This window comes from Lissotriton helveticus, chromosome 6, assembly GCF_964261635.1.
Source record: "Lissotriton helveticus chromosome 6, aLisHel1.1, whole genome shotgun sequence".
Lineage (NCBI taxonomy): Eukaryota > Metazoa > Chordata > Amphibia > Caudata > Salamandridae > Lissotriton > Lissotriton helveticus.
Window position 1 is genome coordinate 1,210,947,301 of NC_136067.1, and position 27,238 is coordinate 1,210,974,538.

The window sequence follows — 27,238 nt, forward strand, 5'->3', positions numbered from 1 at the left end:
TTACACATTGTGGTAATTTTGTAATTTTTTTAATACACTTTAACATTCTGCATGTGAGTAAGGGGAGGGTAAGTGCATAACCCTTGTCCTGAAGAAGGAGGCTGTGACCTCCGAAACATGTTGACACTTTACTAGTGGTTCTCGATACCTTAACTCATATCTATTTAACCACGCCCTGCACTTCTTTTTAACAATACCAGCCGGGGATTAAATTAAAATATTTTTTCCTCCCACGTGCCAGGTATTTTTTAACCTTTCACCTCACCTCACTCACATTTTTGATCCTATATACACACACACCCCCACACATAGTCCACTTCAAAGTGCTCCTGCGTATCCGCGAGTCGTAGCACGCCGCATCCCGTAGAGGGGTGCGAAGGCCCCGATGATGAAGCATGACACCAAGGGGCCTGTTGGTGTGTGAGGGGCATTTAAACAACACTGTGTGCTTCCCCAACACTTTAGGGATCACCACCACCTTGAGTGGATTCCACTTTGTTTATGTATACATTCAGGGAGACTGAATCCACTGACCCTCTCTCTCCCCCCTTCTGTTACAATTCTAGTTACTGTTATAACCTTCTGACTTCTAATAGGTTCAACACGCTCTCAGGCCTGGAAGAGATGGATTGACTGGTTTAGCTAAAATCTACACATTATAAGACTCAGGTAGAACTTATTACGCCGGGCCAACCCTGTTCGGACTCCACTTCCAATCCTAGCCTACAGGCTTTAAACTCGGAAATCAGTCATCAATCTGATTCCCAGATTACCCATGTCAACAGCGAGTTAGTTAGCAGTGGGTTAGTCCTACATACCATTATGGAGAAAGAGCAGGGAACATCAGGGAACATGAAGAATGTTGAATCTCAACTGGGGTACATGACACCACACAGACTGGAATTTCTAAAGAATTCATTTTTAATATCTTATTCTGGAACATAGCGGGCCTGCGATCTAAAATCACTAATGATATATGGTTTGATTTTGTTGGTAAATTCAATGTGCTCTGTCTACAAGAGACTGGGCCATTACGGTAACTCATACAGAGGGTTAAAATACCTACTTTTTGCCTGCGATTCCCTCTATTTCAGGGAGGGCAAAGGGAGGATTGACAGTCTATATCTCCAATCTCTTTGGGATTAAGGAAATAATTCTTTCCAAATCAGAACCCAACTTTCAAATTATAACCCTTAACACGAATAAAAAAGACAAGTATGTACAGGTTAATTTTTATAATAACATGCACAAGGACCAGTTGATCATAACCTTAAAAGAAATCCGTTTTGCCCTGCTGGAAATTCAGAATAAGTGTTCCCAAAATATTTTTGTTATATGGGGGGTGACTTCAATCTAATGCCATGTGGACATAATGGTAATTTAACATGTGGCTTAATTGATGAGAAAAGAACCAATTTAACCCATTTCCCTCTTGCAATAAGTGCTAAATGTTTAAATGAGATATTATTTGTTTTGTTATTGGGTTTTGCTAACGAACTGGTGTCACCCCCAATTCCACTCACTCAGACTTTTAATGGCAGAGGAGCTACTACTATTATAGATTTTATTTTTGCATCAAACAGGTTTGCGTCCCGTTTGCTGAATTTTAGTACACACGACAATGCCACTAGTGATCACTTTCCAAACAGTGTTTCGATATTATGTCCACACAAATCCGATAGAAGTAAGTCGGAGAGAAAGTTCGGGCAAAAACACCTTACTATTGACAGAATAAACGGGTACTCTCTTAAATGGGACAAAGTTGACCCATTGGAGACCACAAGAGTGGTAGTAAAGAATTCCTTTAATTCCATAATGAAATGTCTGTATATCTCAACCTCACATCAAGAGGTTTTAAGTAGTTTATGGAAATAACAAAGGTAGTAAAGGAAACATTGAGAGTCCAACAAAAACAAAGGAAAGGCAAGAGTAAAGGATGGTTTAATAAGACCTGCACAAAAGCATATGCTGACCTAAAATGTGCCCTACACAAAGTAGAAAGGGATAGATATGAAATCAGTCAGCTTAGGAAAGCGTATAACCAGGCTATAAAATCAAGAAAAGCTGAACTAAAAAAATAAACCTGGGAAGAATTACATAAAAGCTGTAGGAATAAGGACAGTACTGCTTTTTGGAGGGTTTTAAAATCTCCCTTTCTTTCAGAAGCTAGGGACAAGCCGATAATTGAAATTGCCGCAGACGAAGAACAGTGGGTGGAACCTTTCTCTCAGATTTTTTTATTAAATATTAAGGAGAATCACGTGATAGAAGATAAAGTTAAGATAAGTCCTCATATTAACCCTGTAACTTTTCCTCTAGCCCTTGACATCACTCCAACGGATGTTGAGCAGGCTTTAAAGGCCAGTAAAGGGGGAAATGCGCCAGGCCCCGAAGAGGTTCCAGTCGATCTTTTTAAGTACAACATGGACCTATGGACCCCAATACTGACCAGAGTCCTAGAAGCTGCGTGTACAGTTGGGCTCATTGACTCATGGTCAGAATCAATCCTGGTCCCGATATTCAAGAAAGGAGATCGACAGATTCAGACCTGCTACCACCCTATTTCTTTATTAGATTCTCTGGGCAAAGTGGCAGGTCATATCGTTCTTAACCACTTATAGCAGTGGGCGGACGATAACAAAATACTGTCTGATCTCCAATTCGGTTTTAGGGAAGGTCTGGGCACCACGGAGCAAGGCCTTAACTTGACTCTTTTAATGGGAAAATATGGGAATCCAAAGGGGGAAGCTGTATATGGCCTATGTAGACCTAACCGCTGCATTCGATTGTGTAAGTCATGCTAAACTTTGGAGCGCTTTAGTGACGATGGGCGTAGATATCTCCATAGTTAAATTCCAAAGAGAACTATATGCGAATGCTACAGCCAGGGTGCGGTTTATTATAGGTGGGGAGCTTCTGGTATTGTTCAAAGTCGAGAGGGAGGTTAGGCAGGGCTGTGTCCTGGCACCCTTCCTTTTTACACTCTATACAAATGGCCTTGAACAGGCCATGTTGGAGGGGTGCCGGGACCTACCTTTGCTACAGAAGCGCCCAATACCCGCCCTACTCTATGTGGACGATGCCTTAATTATAGCACAAACTCCCATAGAAATACAGCGCGCCCTCAATAGGTACTAGACCTTCATGGCCAACTTATATTTAATAATTAATATAAAAAAAAACCTTTGTAATGAGCATGCGGGACAGGGAGAAAGAAACAGAAGGATATTTTTATTGAAAATGTAAAGTTAGAGCCCACTACCACGTATCCTTATTTAGGTATTTTAATTGATGATAAGGGCTCGTGGAGACAAGCAATAAATGCCAGGAAATTGCTTTTTATGAGGACCACCAGGGCACTGATTAATTTTGCAGAGAGGCTAGGTAAGAGGCCACCGGTGGAGTTTCTCCAAATATACCAAGCCAAATGTATCAGCACAGCGATATATGGGGCCGGAGTGTGGGGTTATGGAAGGGTTGATGCGCTCCAGAAAGTTGAGAACGCCTTTTTAAGGTATCTGCTGGCAGTTCCACAAGGCACCTCGACTTTCAATTGCCACATAGAACTAGGTATATCGTATATCACTGACATAGTAAAACTACAACCGTTCTTACTATGGCATCGTATTTGGTCATCCCCTTAAACATTATTTAACCAGGAGCTTCTGAAGGACTGTCTTGGCCTTGATAACGCACATAAGATTGGGTGGCTCACGTACGTGAAAAATCTTCTATGTGACATGGGTCTGACAAAGTACTACAACAATCCTTTGGCTGAGATTCGCAGAAAATTGTTTAAAAACAGTGCTTGACTCATCTGGAAGGGTTCAGATTAGCTATAGATGTAAATTAATGTTCAGTCCAACATATTCTAATGATCCAAACCACCTTAACTATACAACCATATCTAACGTTTAACTTGAGTGGATATGACAGGTTTGTTCTGTTACGGTTCAGGCTGAATATATGCCATCATCTGATAACCTTCGTCAAAATAAATGACTGGTCCAAAATGTTGCCAATCTGCCCCTGCGATAATGTATCAATGCAATCATCAATGCACGTGGTTTTGTTTTGTAAATTTTACAAAGAGCTGAGGAAACGATGGGTAATACCTATTTTAAAAATATTGGGTTTGAGACAATGCCGCCCAGCATACCTAGCCTTGCAATTCCTGGACGCAGAGTGTTTTACAAAAATATAGCCCAATTTCTGAAGCTCTGTGTTAGGCACAGGAAAAACCTAGAGTAAGATTGGTGCTGTACACTCTGTGTAAGAATAAGATGTTCTCCATTTGTGTTTTAACTATGTATCAGTCGTCTTTAAACACTGACTCTTAACTCTGGCATTTCTTATTGTTGTAATGTACTTCACTGATTGAATCTGTAAAGGTTTTCAATTATTTATTACAAGTAGAGAATGAAATTTAATTACTTTTAATCAATGTTTTTAAAACTGTACTTTTCTCGATCAACGCCTTCAGGGATTTTTTAAAGATGATCGCAACTCCCTTTATATTACAATTTTGATTTGTACAAATACAGTGGTCTATCAATCCTTAGGTTTTACATATCACTCCCATTCTTCTTTTGTTAGATGGGATTCCTGAAGTATAATTAGTTCACTGTCACAGTTTTTGAGATATTCCAGTATCTTCATTCTCCGTTTTTTAATTCTCAGCCCATTTGTGTTCCACGTTAAGATATTGAGCTCTTTTTCTTTTTCTGTTCTCTTACCCGCTGTCAACATCTCTAATCAGGTTACCCTCTATTACGTCTGGGCCATTGTACTCCTCTTGTTTTGCTTTTAGGACTTCTTTTTTTCCTTTTTTTCCCCCATTTTGCTCCCCACCATGTGCTTTAATTTTTCTTTTTTTTAAAATTTATTTGGTGAACATTTGCGCTTTGAGAATCCCCCCACCCTGGAGAAGCCTCCCTTGTCTTCTTTCTTCTGGGCATTAATCTGCCATTTTGAGCTCCTTGCCCTTCTGTTCCATACAAGTTTTCTTATTTCCCACCGCTTTCGAGGATACTTTCCGGCGCGTGGAAGTATGCATTTCATTTCGTTTGGGAGTGATCTTCCTGTTGCGTTTTGATTTGTTCTATTAGTCTTTCTGCTTCCTTTGGATCTCTTATGTTAAGCATTTTATTGTTCCACATAATTTTTAGTGAAGCAGGAAAGCGCATCTGAACATTTGCCCCAAGTGCCCATGGCTGCGGCATGTGTTGGCCCAACTCCCATTGCCTATCTTGGGTCGTTTTGGATATGTCTGACCTAATTTTGCAGGACCAGTCATCTTTAGTGTAAGATACCACCTTTAGGCCTTCGCTTAAAATACGCTCTTTCAATGAATATGTCATGAAGTTTATCAGGACTTTCCTCTAGTTTTTCCTGTGCTTCCCTTTCCTGAAGGGGTCTCGATGTGCCCTTTGTGTGTCTTCGCCAAGATTGACTAATTTGGTCCAGGGGATTTTTTTCCTCTAGTAGCTGGATTACAAATCCCTTTATATCTTCTCCCTCAGTTCCCTCCGGTATATTCATGATTTTTATGTTGTTTCTCCTGGCATGATTTTCTGGGGATTCCATCCTCTCACTGATCTCTGCTTCCCTGGTCTTCAATCTGGTTATTTCCTTGTGATTTGCCTCTGTTTTCTTGTGCAGCACTTCTATTTCACCTTCCACGTGGGTTACTCTGTCAATGAGAGTGTTTATTTTCTGGTCCAGTACCTCACAGGTCTCCTGTATTTTGGACTGGTTTATTTCCGAGATTGCTAATTTAAATCTCATCTCCTTCATCGTCTCCTCGAGAATCTGCGCAGCGTTAAAGCTGTTAGGGATCTCCGTGCCGCTAGCAGTTGTGGAGGGAGTAGGAGGTGATGTCGTAGGGAGTGCAGGGATTGTTTGGACTTGCCCATGGATGTCTTGCACCAGTTCCCTCCTGGTAATTTCACCCCCGTTTTCTGTATCTTGGGTAGAGAGGGGTTGGTATCTATTGGTAGTTGTTAGGCCCAATGCTCCTTCATTCTATGCCATTTTTTCTTTATTTGGTTCTAAGGGCCGGCCTAGTGTAGGTATGGCTAGGGGTGTTGTGGCCTCCGTGTTGGCCTTCTCTGGCTTGAGGATTGTCTCCTGGACTCTAAAGTAGGACCTTAGCGAAGGGGTGATCCTAAGAGTGCTGTGCCCTACTGTCTTCAGACTTACCCTACTGGCTCTGGATAGGGGGGCTTGTGGTTGCCCTGAAATGTGTGTTTTTTTTCTCTTTCCTTTTACCCCCCCAGTAGGAGCACTGACTGGTGACGGGCTTTTTTCCTTACTCGTTTTGTTAGCCCTTGTCTCTGATGTTTTGCTTCTCAAGCAATAACCCTCTCTCCCATGCACCACGCCTTCCTTGCCTCTACCGGGTACTTGGGGGGCCTTGAAAGCTTTCAGGTTTTGTGGCCCTGATGTAGCCGTTTCTAATGTGGCCTCCAATTCACCCCCAACAGAGGGTCCTGGTAGGGTGGAAGTGCCAGGTGCAGAACCCCTCAGACTTACCGGGTTCGGTGGTTGCTATAGCGCTGCCTTCTTCCTCATTTTAGTATCTCTGCCACGGTTCCCTTGTGTTGAGCTGCGCCCTCCTCCTTCTTGAGCTGCTGTAGCTGCCATGTCCTTGCCTCGATATGACACTCTCCGCCCTGCTCTTCGATTGTTGCGGCGTGCCTTTGCAGCTTCTGCCCACACGCCAAATGAGTAGGGGACCTCTGTATCGGGCTCAGTTTTTCCTGCCCCTGCCCGTGGGTCTAGTGGAAAAAAATATTCCACGAGCTACTCAGCACCGTAAACTCCCTTGCTTGGTTGGACAGTATTTGTCTTGATTATAGTTCACAGCCGAGAGCCAAAAGCTGCCAGAAGCTGACAGCGCCTCTTATCACTGGACCGTTTACATACTCTGCTCTTCTCCTCACTCGGGGGCCCCCCTTTGGATTCAGGCCTGTACCCCTGAGCCTGCTGGAGGTTAGGCGCACAGTGACAAGCGGCAGGTAAAGAGTCCAAGTACAGAGCACAGAGGCTGTCAAGCATGCCGAACGCCCAGTTCACATCGAGCGTTGATCGGGACCTCGAATCGACATCAGCACACTGTTCAGTGGAGAGATCGGGCGAGTGCTCACCGCCTCCAGTTCCGCCGTACCAGGGGCAGGCGCACCCACCGAGTGGCCCCCTCAGCTACGCTCAATTGCCCGCCGCCGTTGGCCGCCGCACAGCAAACCGCACCCGCTGCTGCCGATGATAGACCCCTGCTGCCACTGCTAGTAACCCTGCTGATGCTCAGCGCTCCGGTCAGGTAAGATCTGATGGAAGATCCGAGTACATTGATAGCGTATTAGTGATGTAGTGCTAAAGAAAGAAAGTGCCGGTTAAAACGCAGTGCTTCTTTCATGTTATTCTCCCGGTGGAAAATCTCCGTACTGCATTCTTCTCCAGGGACAAGGAGCTCGCGACTGAGCTCGTCAGTCAGCCGCCATCTTCTCCCCACCCCAGAAAGGGGAGATGGGTCATTGTGAGTGCAAAAATCAACAATAACTCATATACTGTGGTAGGATACTATGGCTCAAATCGCGACGACCCGAGCTGCTTCAAAAGCTATATTCCAATCTCCTAGCAACTAACACACCAATCATAATGGGCGGTGACTTTAACATTATCCTAAGCCCCAAAGAAGATCGGTATCCAGTAAAAAATCTCCCTAATCTACCTAAAATGAGAGAATGGGTTGGACTTTTAATGAAGGACCTAGGAATCGTAGATGTGTGGTAGGAGAAAGGAAATAACCATCACAGATTCACCTATAAAAACAAAAGGCTAGGACATGCACCCAGAATAGACTTTTCTCTTATTAGTAGGAGCCTAGTGGACCATACAAAAAGAGCTGAACACATACCAGCTCTCAAGTCTGACCACTCAGTGGTACAACTTAGCCTGATGTTAAGAACTTTAAACCCCCCGCAGAGGTGGACAGTTGACAAGAGTATTTTTTTAGACCAGACATGCATCGAGAAACTGGTAGACAAAACAATTTTTTTTTTAATTAAATAATAGTGGAACTACAAAACAAATAGCCTGGGATTCATATAAAGCTTTTATTAGAGGGAAGATTCTAAGTTTGGCAGCCTACAAGAATAAGGAGAAGAAACGAGTTATTGAACTGATTGAGAAGGACCTGCTGGCTCTAGACACAGACCTTAAGAATGCTAAGAATGCAGATTCTAGTGAGATAACTTCCAAAATAGAGAGTAATATAGTAATTAAGAAAGCAGAGTTGAATGACTATTTAGAAAAGCTAACTAGAGAAAAATGGGAAGCCAGTAGACTTTCACAATATGAATACGGAGAAGGTTGCAGGAAGATCTTGGCTTTGAAAGCAAAAACCGAGAGAACCAGAAATAGGATTATAAAGATACAAAGAGAGGGTCTACAAGGAGTATCTTCTGAAAGTAGCAAAATCAGACAAGAATTTAAACGTTTTTTTGATAAGCTTTACATGGAAGAATCCATTGGCACTAGTGATCAGATACAGAATTTTCTGGATAATATCACAATCTCTGCGGCATCCCAGGAACAGAAATTAGGCCTTAATAAATAGATATCTAAAGAGGAAGTTAGAGCTGCTATAAAGAGGTTAAAAAGAGGTAAAGCCGCAGGCCCTGACTCCTTACCTAACGAAATCTATCTACAGCTTTAGGAAAGTATATTAGCACCTCTTACCGATCTACTAACTGCATATTCTTAGGAAACCAAGCACTCCCAAACTCCTGGAATGATGCAATTGTGAGAATCATCCTAAAACCAGGGAAAGATACTGGCAAAAAGGTTAGGGGCAGTGGCAGAGTCCCTAATCCACCCAGACCAAAAGGGTTTCATCAAAGGTAGGCAAATGCACGAATTGTCACACTAGCTAATTACTACAATTGATATTGCAACCAATTACTCGTTACCTCTACCAGTAATAACCTTTGACGCAGCAAAAGCTTTTGACAGAGTTAGCTGGCCCTTTCTGAGCGCCACTCTAGCTAAATTCAAGCTGGGAGACAAATTTGAAAATGCAATAATTAACATCTACAAAAACCCAGTCGTGAAAATATTAGTAAATGACGGCCTTACAGACACATACAAATAAAAAGAGGTACAAGGCAAGGGTGTCCCCTACCCCCCCCTATTATTTAACTTTTATATAGAACCGCTAGCTTGCCTGCTGAGAGAGGAAAAGAGGATCGTGGCTTTTAAGCACCAAGGTCGGGAGAAAAAAGTTGCTCTATATGCGGACGTTCTGATGCTTTTCACTAGCAATCTAACCAGCTCGTTTCCCAAAATAGAGGAAATTATAGGTCAGTTTGAATCTGTTTCAGGCTACCTGGTAAACCAACCCAAATCAGAAATTCTTGAGTGGAATATTTCCTCAGGAAACACCCTACTGAAAGAAAGGATAAAGTACCTAGGAATAGAGTACACAAAGGAGCTGGAGGAGATACCGAGTTTGAACTTCTCCAGGATCCACAAAGATATAAGGAAATTATTAAAGGCTTGGTTAGGCTTACAATTCTCCTTTTTAGGGAAATCTAATTTGATTAAAATGACTATAGTGCCAAAGTGTACGTACCTATTTAACTCCATCCGATGAGTTTCAAGACGGAGCAAATTAAAAAGATGCACGGGGAACTGTCGAGCTTCATCTGGGCTGCCTAAGGGGTCAGAATCAGATGGAAAAAGTTAAGAAACAAAGCGCAGGGGGGAATTGCCAGCCCAGACCTACTGGAGTACTGTAGATCCTTCCAGTTTAAGAACACAAGGAAATTACTAGCAAAATGGGAAAGCTGGCCTGAACACCTGAAAGCCCTCATAGGCCCGGAAGGAGACCACTACCTCTACAAATGTGGCCATCCCAAATTCTTTGAAAAGATTAAATTAAAGACAGTAAAATCAGCAGCAATAACTTGGTATGAAATAAGTAGGGGTGGGCGGAAGCCAAGGAAGGGACTATTGCGGAGAGGCACGGAGATTGAACAAATCTCCGTGCCTCTCCATGATATTTCCGTTTTGCGAGCCGCCCGCCTGCCTCCCGCCTCCCGCCCGCCTTATTAAATTAGATTTAGAGGCTACAAATAAAGTTAAATAAAACTTACCTTATTGACCTGCAAACTTCCCCATTGCGGCGTCTTCTTTGAAACTGTGCATGCGCGGGGCCTGCGCATGCGCATTCCTGGCAAGGAACTTCCGTTCCGCCCGAGAATGTGCGATAATTTGCCCCGTTTTCCGCCTTCTTTCTGGAAGGTGCAAATTATCGCACATTCAGTGGGCGGAACGGAAATGTCTGCCCATCCTTAGAAATTAGGAGAACCCTAAAAATACCATATTACAGCAAATATGCGGCAATCTGGGAATCACCAGGCACCCCAGACTGCCTAAAAGACATCCTAGTGACTCCACTAAGTGAGTGGAATATAAACTGCTGGGGACAGCTGATAAAGAATAACCAGATCTTACAATGGGAAATCCTATACGAAGAGGCCCAAGGGTCAATATCCAGATGATTTAAATATTACCAACTAAACAGCTGTATAAAAGCTTTAAAAGAAAACCTACAAGGGGATGAGGCTATCGAGCAAAAACTTTTGAACCCAGAGTTTTTTCAAAAAGGAATATCATACTGGTACTGGGCTCTTATAAGAGCAGGTGAAGCTGAGTATAAAGCCCCGCAAGACTTCTGGGAGAAGGATATGCCCGGGCTAGACTTATCACACTTATGGCAAACCTCGAATGCAATCATGGGTCGAGTGGTAAAGGCCGCCCCATTGAAGAAAAAACATCTGTTAACGATCCACAGATCCTACTGGTTCCCTAAAAGATGGCCAAAAATGAAAAACAGTGAAGTAAAAAAGTGTCCCAAGTGTGGAGAAGAAAGGGCAGGTGATCTACATATGTTCCAGAGATGTATAATATTAAAGGACTACTGGGATCAGATTGGTAAGACTCTCTCTGAAGTGATAGAACAACACATAGAGGTAAACACAGAACTGGTTATTTTTGGCATTCTAGGGTCTACATACTCTGTGTCACTGTCTAAAGATCAAGAAAGTATTCTCTATGTATTGATCTTGCTGGCTAGAAGGGAGATATGCATTAACTGGGTTAAACAATCGCCCCCAAAACGCACCGATTGACTAAATTCAATGCTAAGGGTGTATAACTTAGAGATGCAAGGGAGGATCTCGAAGAAAAACAAGTACTGGAACATCTGGGAAAGATACAACCAGTTTAACACCAGGAGGTCCAATGATTAAGGCAAAAGATACAACGATGTCAAGTTGACCCTTGATATGAGTAGTCATAATGACTAGCTCCCCACCCCCACAAATCATGTACCTGAGGTTGGACAAAGGGGGTCCCAAAGGATAAGGTTAGACGGTCTTCTCACCGAGGGCAATTTCCGGACTACCCACAGCAAAGCCATGAATGGATATTGGGGCCTCCTACTCCTCCATACCCCTAGGAAATTTGCTTGATGAGGACTAAAAAAAATAAAATAATAATAAATAAATAAATAAAACTGTACTTTTATGGTTTTTGTACTTTCAGGAAAACCAAATAAAGGAATTTAATTGAATTGAATTGTCTCACTGTAATTAACTGATGAAATATAATGCATCATTCTTTTGACAATCCTGTGTTATTCCTTTTGCTGTGTACCTGGTTTCCATTTTGTATTCCGGCTGTCCTTGTCCTTTGCTACTTTGTTATCAGGCCAATGAAAGATCCATGATTTTCTGTTTGCAAACTATTGTTCGAAACGTTCTTCTTTGCTTACATGCCGTGTGAGTACGCGAGTCAGCTGCAAAGTGTCCTGTTATCTTTTGTGCAGAAATGCTGTGCAAAACTGTTAAATAAATACTTTTCATTTCTGTTTGCAGAGGACTTTGTTGAAGGCACTTTGATTTAATTTATGCTTAAAATGACATTGCATATGCTGCCAACGCTCAGATGAGTGTCACACAGCCAGGCCACACTCTGCTACCCACAGAGCACAGCTAGAGCACTTGTCTCTCTGGCTGCCTGCCATGTCCTTGAGGGGCATGCTGCTAAGTGATAAGGAGCTGTGATGATGGACCTGCTCTGCCTCCTGGTTCAGTTATTCTATACACAAATAGTGTTTCACAGTTTAGAGCTGTAAGGTAAAACCAAAGGTAAATTTAAAACCGATCCTGAAAAATACAACTTTTCTCAATTTTGTTATTGAAGCCAAGAAAAAACTAGGGGCCAGATGTAGGTCACCAAATACTGGTCGGTAACGGTAACGGACGATTTCGGCCGTTACCGACCGGTATTTGGGATTTGACATGTAGGTGGCTTTAATTTTACCGATTCGGTAAACTTACTGATTCGGTAAAATACCGAATCGGTAAAGTTACCGAATCGGTAAATCCAGATGTAAGTGGCACTTTAAACAGTGCCACAGGCCATTACCGATTCGTTATTTACCACCAAATACTATTTGGTGGTAAATAACGAATACCTGGATGGGTGGGCCTTCCTTCGTACAGGGAGTAGGAGGCAAGATGGCGGCCGCGTAGGACGGCCGGGAAGCAGCTCGATTGAGGAGATGCCGGAATGAGAGTAGTATGACCCCGCAAACCTGTACTATGGAGCCACGGAGCGTGTAGAAACTGAATATCCAAGTCAGCGGGAGACGCAAGACACGAGACGTGGGTGACGCGAGGTGCAAGGTGATTGAAAATTCGGAAACGCGCTAGAGGGAAAATCCGCTGTATGAGACTGACCTGCCGACGGCCGCTTAAGCGGCTGCTATTGGATCTGCTGCAGGTGGCGAGGAAGCTGAGAGGCGGGTCAGCTGCTGGGCCGCTGGTGGAGATTGCGGAGTTGGCAGAGACAGCCCTCATCAAACAAACGGTGCGGAGCTCACTGTTGAAACGGAGCCGGCAGCGGAGCAGCAGACAGCACCGACCAGCGGAATCTCGGCAAGTAGAGATCCAATCGAATTGGCAAGCGAACTCGCATCAGAGTGCCGAGGGGAGGACACTGAACGCCCTAGAGACCCCTACGGACTTGAATTTGGAGGATAATAACTGGGACAGCATTACATGTGGTAAGGAGCAGTTTGGGCTGGAGGAAAGGAGGAGGGAAATCATGGCTCCCCAGATTAGTGCAAGCGCCAAAGCAACCGCAAGGAGGAAGGCGGCAGCAGAGCTCGCGGATTCTATGGCAGAACTAGAAGGCAATAAAAGGAAGAAGCAAGCCTCCCCAGCAAAAAAAATGGTGCAGCAGCAAGGGGGCAGTAAAGTAAATCTAGACTCTCAGGGCACCACCCCGATATCAGATATATTTCAAAAGTTGAGCAAAAATAAAGACTCTAAGGACTCTAAAGACTCTAATCTTGAGGCTACCCAGGCCACGGCAAAAGAAACTGGTGATGACGTCGACGATGCAGGGAGTCCCGATATCACAAGGGAGGTATCTCAAAATGCTATAGGTTCCACTATACAGCCCAATACTGCCGGCAGCACAGAGGGGCACGAGCAAGGGGGGATGGACCCTGCAGGGGGTCTAGCAGAGGATTCCGAGGTTAAGGTATTGGCGATACCCCGAGTACTAGAAGAGATTTTGGAGGATGATACCGGGGGAGACAGTAGTGACAAAAAGGAAGCCCGAAGTGAGGCATTTTTCTCCGTATCAGAGGGCGGAGAATGGTCGGAGGAAGAGGAAGATAGTCTGGATCAAGAAGCCAGTGGTTCAGATACTGACAGTGATTTGGAACAGGACGAATTTAGCCCCCCGATAACCGCAGTGAAAGCCACGGCGGGAGCAAAAATACACTGTCAGAAAAGAGAACAACTGCTGACCAAACCAATCCCAGATAGCCCTGGAGGGGAATCGGCACAAATGTCCCTCCTGGAGGTCATACACCAGGAGATAATTGCACACAGGGAGGAAGCTCGTCAGGAGAGCCGTAAGTCTCAGGCGGCAGTTAGAAAAATGCAAGGGGTGGTAAGGAAGCTGACAAAGGTGTGTGTGAACCTGGGAGAGCGGGTTACTAACCTGGAAGAACGAGTGGTTTCAACAGAAGCCGAGTCCGCGGCGGCGTCTAGTAAGGTAGACCTGCAGACAGCGCAGCTAACTGATATACAGTGGAAATTGGAGGCGTTGGAGAACAGATCGCGTCAGAATAATCTACGCATTCTGGGAATCCCTGAGGGGTCAGAGGATACAGACATGAAAGCATTTGTTGTCAACATTTTTGAACTTGCCTTTACCGATCTGAAAGATTGGGATTTCACTAGGGAGGTTCAGAGGGCACACCGTATCCCCGCTAAAATCCACAAGAATGCAAAAGATGGTGACAAGCCCAGAGCAATATTAATTTTTCTGGGTAACTTCAATTTGAGGCAAGCAATTTCTGAGAGGGCGAGACCTGATAAAAAAAAGATGGTTGACGGTTACTCTTTCTTTGTTCGCCCTGACTTTTGCCATATCACGGTGGAGAGACGCTGGAGATTACCGCAGATGATTAAACCGTTTCAGGACAAGGGTATGCAGGCCTACCTGATAAACCCTGCTCAGCTGAAGATAATCAAAGACGGAAAAACATTATATTTTTCCTCCGAGGTTAAGGCCAAAGAATTCTTGATGTCGCAGGGGGTTTAGAAAATGCCTAGAATTGTTAAGTAATGACTGATATTAGTCTCTGGTAATGATAATTGGGTTCATCATATCGGTAGTTTCCAGGCAAAAGTGAAGCCCTGTTAAGTTTAGGTAAAGCACAAAGTAGGAACACAGAGTGTGGGGTGGAGTGTTTTGTATATGGTGGGGGGTCATAGGAATTAAAGATGGGATACAGGACTAAATCTCCTCAATTAGGGCCGCGAACCATCACGTGCACAGACCATTGGTCTGAGCGCCTCTGTAAAAGGGGGGTGGGTGAGGGGGAGCTCCGGCTGGGAGCTGAGCAAGGGGAGGGAGAGGGAGCAGGGGGAGGGGGTGGAGGGGAGAAAAGGGTGGATGAAAAAAAAGAAAAACTATGAGATGGAACTGAATATGACTTGGACTGGTATCAGATTCATGGTTAACAGACAACGTAGGAAAGGTAAACGCGTGATTAATGTCAGACATTAGGATTTGCACCATTAATGCAGGTGGTCTAAACGACTGGAAGAAACGGCAAAGATTGAGTCACTTGGTTAAATCCAATAATATAGACATAGTGTGCATTCAGGAAACCCATATACCATGGGCTAAAAGGAAGCTGCTGGAGATGCGTGGGTATACCATGATCGGATGTTCATCACAATCATCTACGATTAGAGGTGTGGCTATTTTAGCAAAAAGTAATATGGGTGGAGTGAAACGCAGTAAAACTGATGGGTCTGGTAGGTGGGTCCTAGTGGAATTGAACGTGGGATTTACATTGTGTGTGATATATGGCCCAAACGAAGATGACCCAATGGTTTATGATAAACTGGAAGAAGAGTTGGCTAATTGGACCACCCCGATGATAGTATGTGGGGATATGAATATCTCAGCAGACTGGCAACAGGGAAGTAGATATATCGGTCGTAAACGTAAAGTAAATAGAGCTCTCGGTTCCTTAATCCAGTCTCATGGCCTGGTGGAGGTATGGGGGGAAAAATGCCTGGGGATCGAGGCTATACATATTTCTCCCACCCGGCACAGAAATATTCTAAATTGGATTCTTTTTTTGTGACAATGGGGGAAATTGGCAAGGTTAAAATAGTCAAATTACCAAGAATAGTCTCTGATCACAACCCCCTGATATTGACGTATAAGATTCCCAATATGCAGAGGAAAACATCAAGATGGACCTTTGAAAGGAAACTATTAAATGATGAAAGGTTTGTAAATCATATTAAAAAGTGGGCGAAGGAATTTTTCGAGTTTAACAGATATAGTGCTTCCAGAAATGGAGTTTGGGAATCCTTTAAGGCTGCATTAAGGGGTGAGACGATTAGTTGTGCAGCTAAGTTAAGGAAAGAGGATAAAAGTAAAGCGGAAAAACTCATATCAGACTTAGCAGAGGTAGAGAGATGTCATATAGAGGAAATAGTTTCAGGTAAAGATAGTGGGGAAACTGTTAGAAATATGGTTCGGATCAAGGGCGAGATCCTAAAATTGATCACGCAGAAGGAGATATGTGAATATCAAACACATAGAGCTAGGAGGTATGAGACAGGCGAACAAGCTGGAAGAGCATTAGCGCTGCGCATTAGGCAAGAAACAAATCGTAATAAAATTGGTAAGATCAAGTATAAAGGGGTAGAATATACAGAACAAACCAAACTAGGTAGGGGAGGGCCTGAGGGGAGAAGTGTTTAAAGACTCTTTTGGTACCTTGTCCCCCAACTAAGCAATAAACAACAAGAGAGATACCAGAAGTCTGTACACTGGAGCCTAAATAGTACTCACTCTGTAAAACAAAACCAACAGGTTAATGTACAAGTCATCACAATCCAAATTGACGTGTGATCGCAGGAGAAGAGAAAAGAACCAGGAAAAAGCCCCAAAGGTGCTAGAGAAAATCCCCATCAGCCCGCTCAATAGCGGAGTATCGTCATCTGGGTGGTATGGTTGACAAAAGTAGTGTCCAGAGTGCCCTTCCTTAGGAACAACCCAAGGCTAGCATAACTTGGACCATTACGTTGACCCTCAACCAACAGAGATGCAGACTGAAAAGGGTTAAGTTGCAGTGCTCAGAAAATGTGAAAAAGGAAAAGAAACAAAATTCATAATCCAGGTGTTCTAAAAATACCTACCTTGATGTCATGGGAAAAACTTTATTGGGTCTGACCATCAAGGTGGTATGGTTAAAAGCAGAGTGAACAATAGCATGCAAGGAATTGCTATTCACCATGAATCTTATTCGGTCGACATGTTTCAGCCTTCATAGGCTTTCTTCAGGACCTATGATGCACTACTGCAACAACGAATATTTGTGTGAAAGAAACTTACTGGGTGAAAGAATCTCAATAAGTGGTTCAATACTCCAAAATAAGGAGTAGAATGTCTTCTCCTGCATGTAAAACAATTGAAAAAGATAACAAAATGGCAAACATTATTGCTATTTGAAAAGGAACTACTAAGTGTCCAGTACACTATAGATTCCTATGTTGATCAACTCACCCAAATTCTAGGTAGGAAAAACCTCACCTCACCTGGCACTTGCTCACAGTGAAGGAGGCCACGCACTAAAAAAGAAAGAAGAAAGTAAAGAACATACGTTTCATTTTAAAGTTTAGGCTTTGAAAGCCAACAACAGATGGCAAAAGCAGGGGGTAAAGGATAGTGATAACACACCCTGACAAAAAGGCATCCTATGAGTAGGAAATGCATTGCAAAATACCACACACTCCGTCTATATCAAGACCTATGTAGGCACAACCTCCCATCAGGACACCCACTCCACAAGTCCAGGTATGTACCTGGAACAAAGTATCCACATAATTGAAAAAATGTATTGCAAGAATGTGAGCCAAAGAGCACCAGTCTCAAAGTAATCACATGGTGTCCTGTATGTAGGCGAGCAAGAGAGAGGGGTACTGAACTGTCCCAGTCGCTGCGCCTATTCCAACCCTTTGAAATCCTTCCAAAACGCGAGAGCCCCGTGTCCTCACCTCTCCGTCGTTGCCTCGCTCAAAAAGTGTGAGCCGAGGGGGAGGTGAGGACATCGTGTGTCCAACAGGAAGAAATACCGAGGCTGCGGACGTGAGAGAGAACTACTCTCTCCCCCCGCGTCCAATCAGAGATACAGCCAACTCCACTGACTCTGAATTACAAGAACTGAGCCCTGATTGGCTGCTCTGCTCACAGATGCCCCGCTATTGGCTCGTTCTGGGCCAATCGGATTGCCGTATTCATTTTCTTCAAGTTTTCGCAAATACCCGCATCTGATTATGTCAAAGCGCGGTACCTGCAAAATGAAAACTAGATGGTTGTCCATCAACTACACAAGCGGTGTGGTTGATTCACTATTGTATTAAACGCCCTCCAGCCCAGTTTGAACAAACCGCCTTCCGTGGCCCCCACGAAACCAGCTACCCACTGATTGGGTGCCTCGGTCCGTGTGATGAAGCCATTGGATAGCAGTGGGCCAATTAAAGAGGGCCGTGTTTCTTGTTTACACGCTGTATACACAGCACCGTCATTGTTTTCTAGCCATCTCGAAGCTATAAGTGAACTCATGTCACTATGTTCAATGTCTGAGAAATCCCCTTACATGATCCCAGTACTGGTCAGACCATCAGATGTACATGCACATACGGTCGATATACATGCTGGAATACAATGATCAGCCGGTTAGACGTAAGAACGCCTCGCCAATCAAAAGCAGACTAGGCACAGCTAAATGGGGCTCATACCTATTGAGTCATAAAAACTACCGTAAAACCGTCCAAGATTCACGGTACACGGTTGGTTGTATGCTAGCTCTCTAGATGCTCAAGAAGGTGGTATGCTCTACACCATGAGCAAAATATATGAATGTTCAAACAGTGAAGACCATATTCAACATTCAATACCCAACGTGCACAGGCCAACTGAGTACAAAGAGCCAGAGAGCAGAGTAAGTGCACTCTCTTTGCTCTGAATAGGAACATAGTTCCTCGTTGTCATCCCTATATATCTTAACCCACACGGGCACGTGATTTGGTATATGACTCTCTCGCTGTTGCAATTTGTATGGCGTTTGAGTATCCATGGTCGAGAGGTACCTATATCCACTGATGTGGTTTTCTTGGTCTGTGGACAGACCGAACAGTTCCCACAAGGATGATGACCCTGTACAGGTGGAAGATTCCACAGAGTGGATGTAGATTCATCCAGCAATCGTCGTGGTCTGGTGTGGACCAACTCGTCCTTCAGATTTGTTCCTCTTTTGAACGAGAAAAGTGGTAAGGGAATCTTCTCGCCAGAACTATTCAGAATCTTCCACTTTTGCCTGACAATTTTCTGTAGTTTCGACGAAGAGGTGTTAAAAGTCGTAACGCAGACCAATTGACGTAACGCAGTCATATACCATATACCAAATCACGTGCCCGTGTGGGTTAAGATATATAGGGATGACAACGAGGAAAATAAAATTACGCGTCCAGGAACATAAGAGTACAATCAGACGCAGTAAACAAGCTACTCGGCTCACATCCCATTTTCTACAGGCTAAGCATCAGGCGAATGACCTTGAGTGGGTGGTCCTTGAACAACCATACATACCTAATCATATAACAGATATCTCCCAGTTTCTACTCAGAAGGGAGCAAAGATGGGTGTATAAACTGAAGAGCGACACGGAGGGGTTGAATGATGATATCCCGTGGTTGCAACTCTGAGGCCTTGTCTTCAGTTTGCCATCTCTGCTACACTGCATATGCTACTCTTTAATGAATTTTTTCCTATGTTCCTATTCAGAGCAAAGAGAGTGCACTTACTCTGCTCTCTGGCTCTTTGTACTCAGTTGGCCTGTGCACGTTGGGTATTGAATGTTGAATATGGTCTTCACTGTTTGAACATTCATATATTTTGCTCATGGTGTAGAGCATACCACCTTCTTGAACATCTAGAGAGCTAGCATACAACCAACCGTGTACCGTGAATCTTGGACGGTTTTACGGTAGTTTTTATGACTCAATAGGTATGAGCCCCATTTAGCTGTGCCTAGTCTGCTTTTGATTGGCGAGGCGTTCTTACGTCTAACCGGCTGATCATTGTATTCCAGCATGTATATCGACCGTATGTGCATGTACATCTGATGGTCTGACCAGTACTGGGATCATGTAAGGGGATTTCTCAGACATTGAACATAGTGACATGAGTTCACTTATAGCTTCGAGATGGCTAGAAAACAATGACGGTGCTGTGTATACAGCGTGTAAACAAAAAACACGGCCCTCTTTAATTGGCCCACTGCTATCCAATGGCTTCATCACACGGACCGAGGCACCCAATCAGTGGGTAGCTGGTTTCGTGGGGGCCACGGAAGGCGGTTTGTTCAAACTGGGCTGGAGGGCGTTTAATACAATAGTGAATCAACCACACCGCTTGTGTAGTTGATGGACAACCATCTAGTTTTCATTTTGCAGGTACCGCGCTTTGACATAATCAGATGCGGGTATTTGCGAAAACTTGAAGAAAATGAATACGGCAATCCGATTGGCCCAGAACGAGCCAATAGCGGGGCATCTGTGAGCAGAGCAGCCAATCAGGGCTCAGTTCTTGTAATTCAGAGTCAGTGGAGTTGGCTGTATCTCTGATTGGACGCGGGGGGAGAGAGTAGTTCTCTCTCACGTCCGCAGCCTCGGTATTTCTTCCTGTTGGACACACGATGTCCTCACCTCCCCCTCGGCTCACACTTTTTGAGCGAGGCAACGACGGAGAGGTGAGGACACGGGGCTCTCGCGTTTTGGAAGGATTTCAAAGGGTTGGAATAGGCGCAGCGACTGGGACAGTTCAGTACCCCTCTCTCTTGCTCGCCTACATACAGGACACCATGTGATTACTTTGAGACTGGTGCTCTTTGGCTCACATTCTTGCAATACATTTTTTCAATTATGTGGATACTTTGTTCCAGGTACATACCTGGACTTGTGGAGTGGGTGTCCTGATGGGAGGTTGTGCCTACATAGGTCTTGATATAGACGGAGTGTGTGGTATTTTGCAATGCATTTCCTACCTATAGGATGCCTTTTTGTCAGGGTGTGTTATCACTATCCTTTACCCCCTGCTTTTGCCATCTGTTGTTGGCTTTCAAAGCCTAAACTTTAAAATGAAACGTACGTTCTTTACTTTCTTCTTTCTTTTTTAGTGCGTGGCCTCCTTCACTGTGAGCAAGTGCCAGGTGAGGTGAGGTTTTTCCTCCCTAGAATTTGGGTGAGTTGATCAACATAGGAATCTATAGTGTACTGGACACTTAGTAGTTCCTTTTCAAATAGCAATAATGTTTGCCATTTTGTTATCTTTTTCAATTGTTTTACATGCAGGAGAAGACATTCTACTCCTTATTTTAGAGTATTGAACCACTTATTGAGATTCTTTCACCCAGTAAGTTTCTTTCACACAAATATTCGTTGTTGCAGTAGTGCATCATAGGTCCTGAAGAAAGCCTATGAAGGCTGAAACATGTCGACCGAATAAGATTCATGGTGAATAGCAATTCCTTGCGTGCTATTGTTCACTCTGCTTTTAACCATACCACCTTGATGGTCAGACCCAATAAAGTTTTTCCCATGACATCAAGGTAGGTATTTTTAGAACACCTGGATTATGAATTTTGTTTCTTTTCCTTTTTCACATTTTCTGAGCACTGCAACTTAACCCTTTTCAGTCTGCATCTCTGTTGGTTGAGGGTCAACGTAATGGTCCAAGTTATGCTAGCCTTGGGTTGTTCCTAAGGAAGGGCACTCTGGACACTACTTTTGTCAACCATACTACCCAGATGACGATACTCCGCTATTGAGCGGGCTGATGGGGATTTTCTCTAGCACCTTTGGGGCTTTTTCCTGGTTCTTTTCTCTTCTCCTGCGATCACACGTCAATTTGGATTGTGATGACTTGTACATTAACCTGTTGGTTTTGTTTTACAGAGTGAGTACTATTTAGGCTCCAGTGTACAGACTTCTGGTATCTCTCTTGTTGTTTATTGTAGAATATACAGATCCAAAAGCAATAATGGATGTATTTCAGAAATTCTATCAGGAATTGTACGATCAGGAGCCAGGGGTGCTACCACCGTCGCAAGATTTGGGACCCCCATGCCCAAGGGTGGAGGAGGCGGATAAGGTGCAATTGGATTTGGATATAACAGCAGAGGAGATAAGGACTGCTCTGAATGAACTGGCAGCGGGTAAAGCGGCAGGCCCGGATGGCTTACCAATAGAGGTCTATAGGGTTTTAGGAGAGGAAATTCTTCCTTTGCTTGAAGATCTATTTAATGGAATAATCTGTTCTGGTAAGGTCCCGGATACATGGAAACAGACCAATATTGTAATATTCCATAAGAAGGGAAAACCGGAGGAGAATCCCGGCTCATATCGGCCGATCTCGCTGATAAATGCGGATGCTAAACTTTATTCCAAGGTATGGGCGAAAAGGCTAGGAAGGATTATTGGTCAACTTGTCTCACCCTGGCAGCATGGGTTTGTCCCAGGGAGAGGTACTAATGAACATACAGCACGGGCAATCTCGTTATTTGATGCAATGGCTGCTGCGGGTGGAGATATGGCCATGATCCTTTTAGACGCCGAAAAGGCTTTCGACCGTGTGGTCTGTGATTTTATGTGGGATGTATTGGCCAGAAGGGGCTTTGGTGAGAAATGCAGGAAAGCAATTAAAGCTATGTATATGGATCCTGTAGCCAGAATCACCTCAATGGGACTACAGTCGGATGAGGTGGTGATTAGAAGAGGCACCCGTCAAGGATGCCCCTGTTCTCCTATACTTTTTTCACTCTATATTGACCCGTTAATTAGGAAGATTCTTGCTTCCGATAAAATAACCCCGGTTATAACTCACGGATATACTACCAAGTTATTGGCGTATGCGGATGATCTGGCAATTGTTACTACTAATCCGCAAACTGCAATACTGGAATTAAGCCATTTGGCTCAGGAGTTCGGGATATACTCTGGTTATAAGCTCAACACGGAAAAAGCAATAATAATTTGTACAAAGAATATTCATAAAAGGGATCAAAGGTATGTGGACTCCGCGGTCTATCTGGGAGTTAAAATCAATGCAAATGTAGGTAAAATCATACAGGAAAATTACGTGCCCTTACTTACATCAATAGACAAAGAATTGAGAAGAATCAATGTATTACATTTGTCTTTGATTGGAAGGGTGAATGTATTGAAAATGTCAATGTTTCCAAAATTACTGTATCTATTCCGTGCCATACCTCTACTCATTGATGAGGGTCTGATGAAAAAAATGGAAGCAGTGTTTTCACAATTTCTATGGCAATATGGAAAAATTCGGAGATCATTAGCTCGACTCTCTGCACCACTAGAGGGAGGAGGGTTATCGGCACCCAATTTAAGGTTATATCACTGTGTCTGCTTAATGCTTCATATGAATTATTTACTGAATTGTGATGTTCTAGAGAGGCCGCCTGGACCCCACAGAATTCCTACAATATATGAATTATTAATTGGAGAAAGGGCTATGGGGATTTTAACACGAGAAATCAATGTCTTGTATTTCAAAAGGAGTAAAAGTAAGGTGATGTTAAGCGCGTGGGGTACATGGAAGGCGATTTTGAAATTTCTCAAGATCCCTAAGATCAATGGGACAGTAGATCTCTGGAGCGCAAGCCCATTCATTCATCTAGGACAGAACAGAAATTGCGGCATATGGAAGAGGTTGGGCATTAGATGTCTGGGGGATGTCATGTGCAAGGATGAACTATTAGGGTTTGATGTCTTGCAACAAAAATATGGTATCCCTTTGAACCACTGGCTTTTATATAAACAATTAGAACAAACATTGAAGTCACTAAGACCTTGGGTTTCCATTCAGGAGCTTACCCCGATTGTGAAATACATAATGAATGGTGGCAAGAAGATTAAAATAGGGTATAGATATCTTTTACAGGGCTTGGGAGAAGACATTGGACAAATAGAAACTGTCTGAGCTCAAAGAATTGGGGACCCAGATATAGATGTAGATTATGCTCTGGCATTGAATAGAAAAGTACTAAGAGCAACTAATTTAAAAGCGCAGCATTATAAGATGGTGTTTAACCTTTACTATACTCCCGCCAAGCTGTTTCAATGGGGTAAAAGAGATACTGATAGGTGTCCAAGGTGTAATCAAGGCCCGGCGGATTTATTGCATATGTTTTATTCTTGTCAGAATCTTAAGCCAGTTCTAACTGAAATGGAAAAGTTTTTATCGGGGCTGCTAGAGCGCCAAATTCCTCTATCCCCTACTACTGTTTTGATTGGCAGGGATGAAAACCTTATAATTGAACAAGAAGTCGAAGCTTTTATTTTTCTGTGTGTGGCTGTTTTTAGAATTTTATTTGCGGCGGCCTGGAAAGACCCGACAGCTCCCACTTTTCAGATGTGGCTTACGAGATTGTTGGGGACTCATAACATTGAGGAATGCCTATATAGCTTTAAAGGTAAAAAGAGGAAAGAGTACAGTAAAAATATATGGGCTCCTCTTAGTAATTGGAGGAAAATGAGATGAATAATCTGAACAGTTTTAGAGTCTCCTTTATCGTTCTGAATGTAACCTTTTTTTTCTTTTTTTTTTTTCCTATGTGGCTAGTCTTGTAACAAGCATTTGGATGATTGCTAAGTTCTGGCAGAGGCAGAAGATGTATATGTAGATGTATATATTTATTAGTAATGTCTGATTTTACCATTTTCTTATCCAGCTGATATCTGAAATTGTGTTTTTTCTATATTCTGATCCATCTCAATAAAAAAAAAAAAAAGAACACAAAAAAAAAAAAAACGAATACCTGTATACATGCACATCTGTGCATGTACACCTGTGCCATTTGACACACATACATGCCCTTAGGGCATGTATGTGTGCCACATGGCACACAAGCCAAAATCAGGGGTGCAACAGGGCGTCAAAGTGACACCCTGTTCCCCTTGACAAATCGGTATTTTTACCGAATCGGTATTTACCGATTCGGTAATTGACATTGATTGAGGCCCATAGGAATCAATGGCAATTACCGAATCGGTAAATACTGATTCGGTAATTACCGAATCCTACCGATTCTGTAAAAGATACTGAATTTTTAGCTACATCTCATTTACCGAATCTAGAATACCGAATCGGTAAAATTCGGTATTTTAGAGTCGGTAAATGTGGATTACCTACATCGGGCCCTATATTCTTACATTTTTAGTACAGAAACTGAGCCCAATTCATTGGTGCCATGTTTCGCTTTTCAGAAGTGTTCAAGATTCTACCAATGGTCAGGATAAATACTTAAGAAAAGTGTCTGGGTGCAAAGGGCATACATGAAAAAGAACACCACAAATTCAAGCGAGTCGTTCCGTGCCGCCGCCAGGGACCATAAACACCAGGTATGGGAGCACAAGAGAAGAGAACAGGAGGCTAATAGGATGACCATTTTTGACTTAATAGCAGTGAACAAGCACCAGCAATTCTGACAATACATAAAAACCATTTGTCATGGGTGCTCAAGCAGGGGGAACTCAGTGCAAGCAGAAGACTGGATCGCACACATCAAAGCTCATGGTAAACGCCACCTTACCCACGACACACTTAAGAGAGATAAAGATGTTATTGACACAACCATGGAAGCAGCCTTAAGGGGAAGCCCCTGGAAGGAGGGAATTGGTCATCCTCAAAGTTCTAAAGAAAACAAGAAGGGACGTGCCTCCAGTGCCAATGGCCTTCCAGGGTCACTATTCGAGAAAACATGCAGTTCTGGGCTTCAACTTTAGCAAAAACTGTTCACTGAACGTAGGCTCTTGGAATAGGTTCTCGAGTCATAGAGAGGAACTATTTTCCAGTCCATCTTTAAGAAGGGATCCAATCTTGACCCAAAAAACTATCGGATCATAGCACTGTTGGACATTAATGTAATGTAAATTGATACTTGTATAGCGCACTACTCACCCGCAAGGGTCTCAAGGCGCTTGTACGAATACCGCTGTGGAACCCATCCTGGCTTTCCCTGTGAGGTGTCCACTCCTGGGCACCCCCAAGGTGGAGGCCAGGCATCCTTAGCGTTGTGGGGGCCGTTGTGGAGATTAAGCAAGCTATTGCCCAGAGTTGCAGAGTGGGACTCCATGATTGGAATAGGCACCTAGGCGAGAATTATCAGGTCCGTGGAATTTTTGAGCCCAAGACCCGCCGAGGCGGAGAATTGAACCCTGGTCCCGGGCTAGACCTCTGCAGCAGGGTCTGCCGCTCTAACCATTGAGCCACATTTGAGGGCAAAGCATATACCAGCATTCTGCTCCAGGAGCTCACTCAATGGGCAGATACAGAAGGCCTATTACCCTTCTATCAGACAGGGTTTCCAGCAGGAGATCAACATAATCGCCCTCTCTTACCTCAGCCATCAAGCAGCAACTCAGGCATCGCTCGCTGTGTTTGCATGTTTTATCGACTACTCAGCCACTTTTGATGGAGGTGTCTCATCTTATGGGGGTAACTGGAGGAGTGGAACATCTGCCCTAAATTACTATATGCAATCATGTCCTTATACACGAGGACCTAGGTACGAGTAAAACTCACAGCAGATACAGCCACTACTAAGATCACCACAGCCAGAAAGTTAAAGCAGGGCTGTGTGCTGGCCCCCTTGCTTTTCAACCTCTATACAGCGGACGTGGGTCCAATTATACATGGCACAGCCCTAGTCACCCCCAGAATTGGAAAAAGGAGAATTCCTCTTATGCAATAAGCGGACGACCTAGTGCTGCTCACCAAATTTGCAAAAAACTCTCACTGCTCTAAACATGTGCAATCTCAAGAATGACCCTGTTGCCAACGGAACCAAAACAAAATTTGTGGTTTTCATAAATAACCAAAGAAGAGGCTTACTGTAGGACTTTGCCTTTTTGGCTAAAGTTCCCTAAACTTTTTACTTTCCCCCTAGACCGTTTTCCTGACATAAAGTTGCCAATTTAGATGCTTTGGGTACTTTGCCACTGCTGATCAGTGTCAAACTACAAGTGTTCCCTGTGTTAATTGTAATGGTAATTGGTTGGCCATGATTGGTATGTTTTGCCTTACTATTAAAGTCCCTAGTGATGTGCACTGTGTGTGCCAGGGCTAGTAATGCAAAGGTGCGCTGAGAAGGGAACTCAGGCCTGCAGTGTAGGGCCAGTGCACAGTTTGCTAAGTTAGTATGTTGTCCTGACAATTCCACCGACTTTTCAGGCCTTACTTTCCCTTTTGCGTACACAGTGGGCACCCCTGTAGTAGGTACTGGGTAACCCTTGGGCAGGGTGCAGTTTAAGTATAAAGGCAGGACATATATTGAGGTGTGTGCTATGTCCTGACAGTGAAAAACACTCCATTTCGTTTTTCACTGGGGAAAGGCCATCCTGCCCATAGGACAGAATGGGGGAGGCTGAGTATTGTGTTCAAAGTATCGAAGGGAGAAAGGAGCCACTGGCAGGGAGACACCCAGAACTGGTTTAGGCAGGGATCAGGGACCACTGAGCACAGCGAACTCAAAGACATT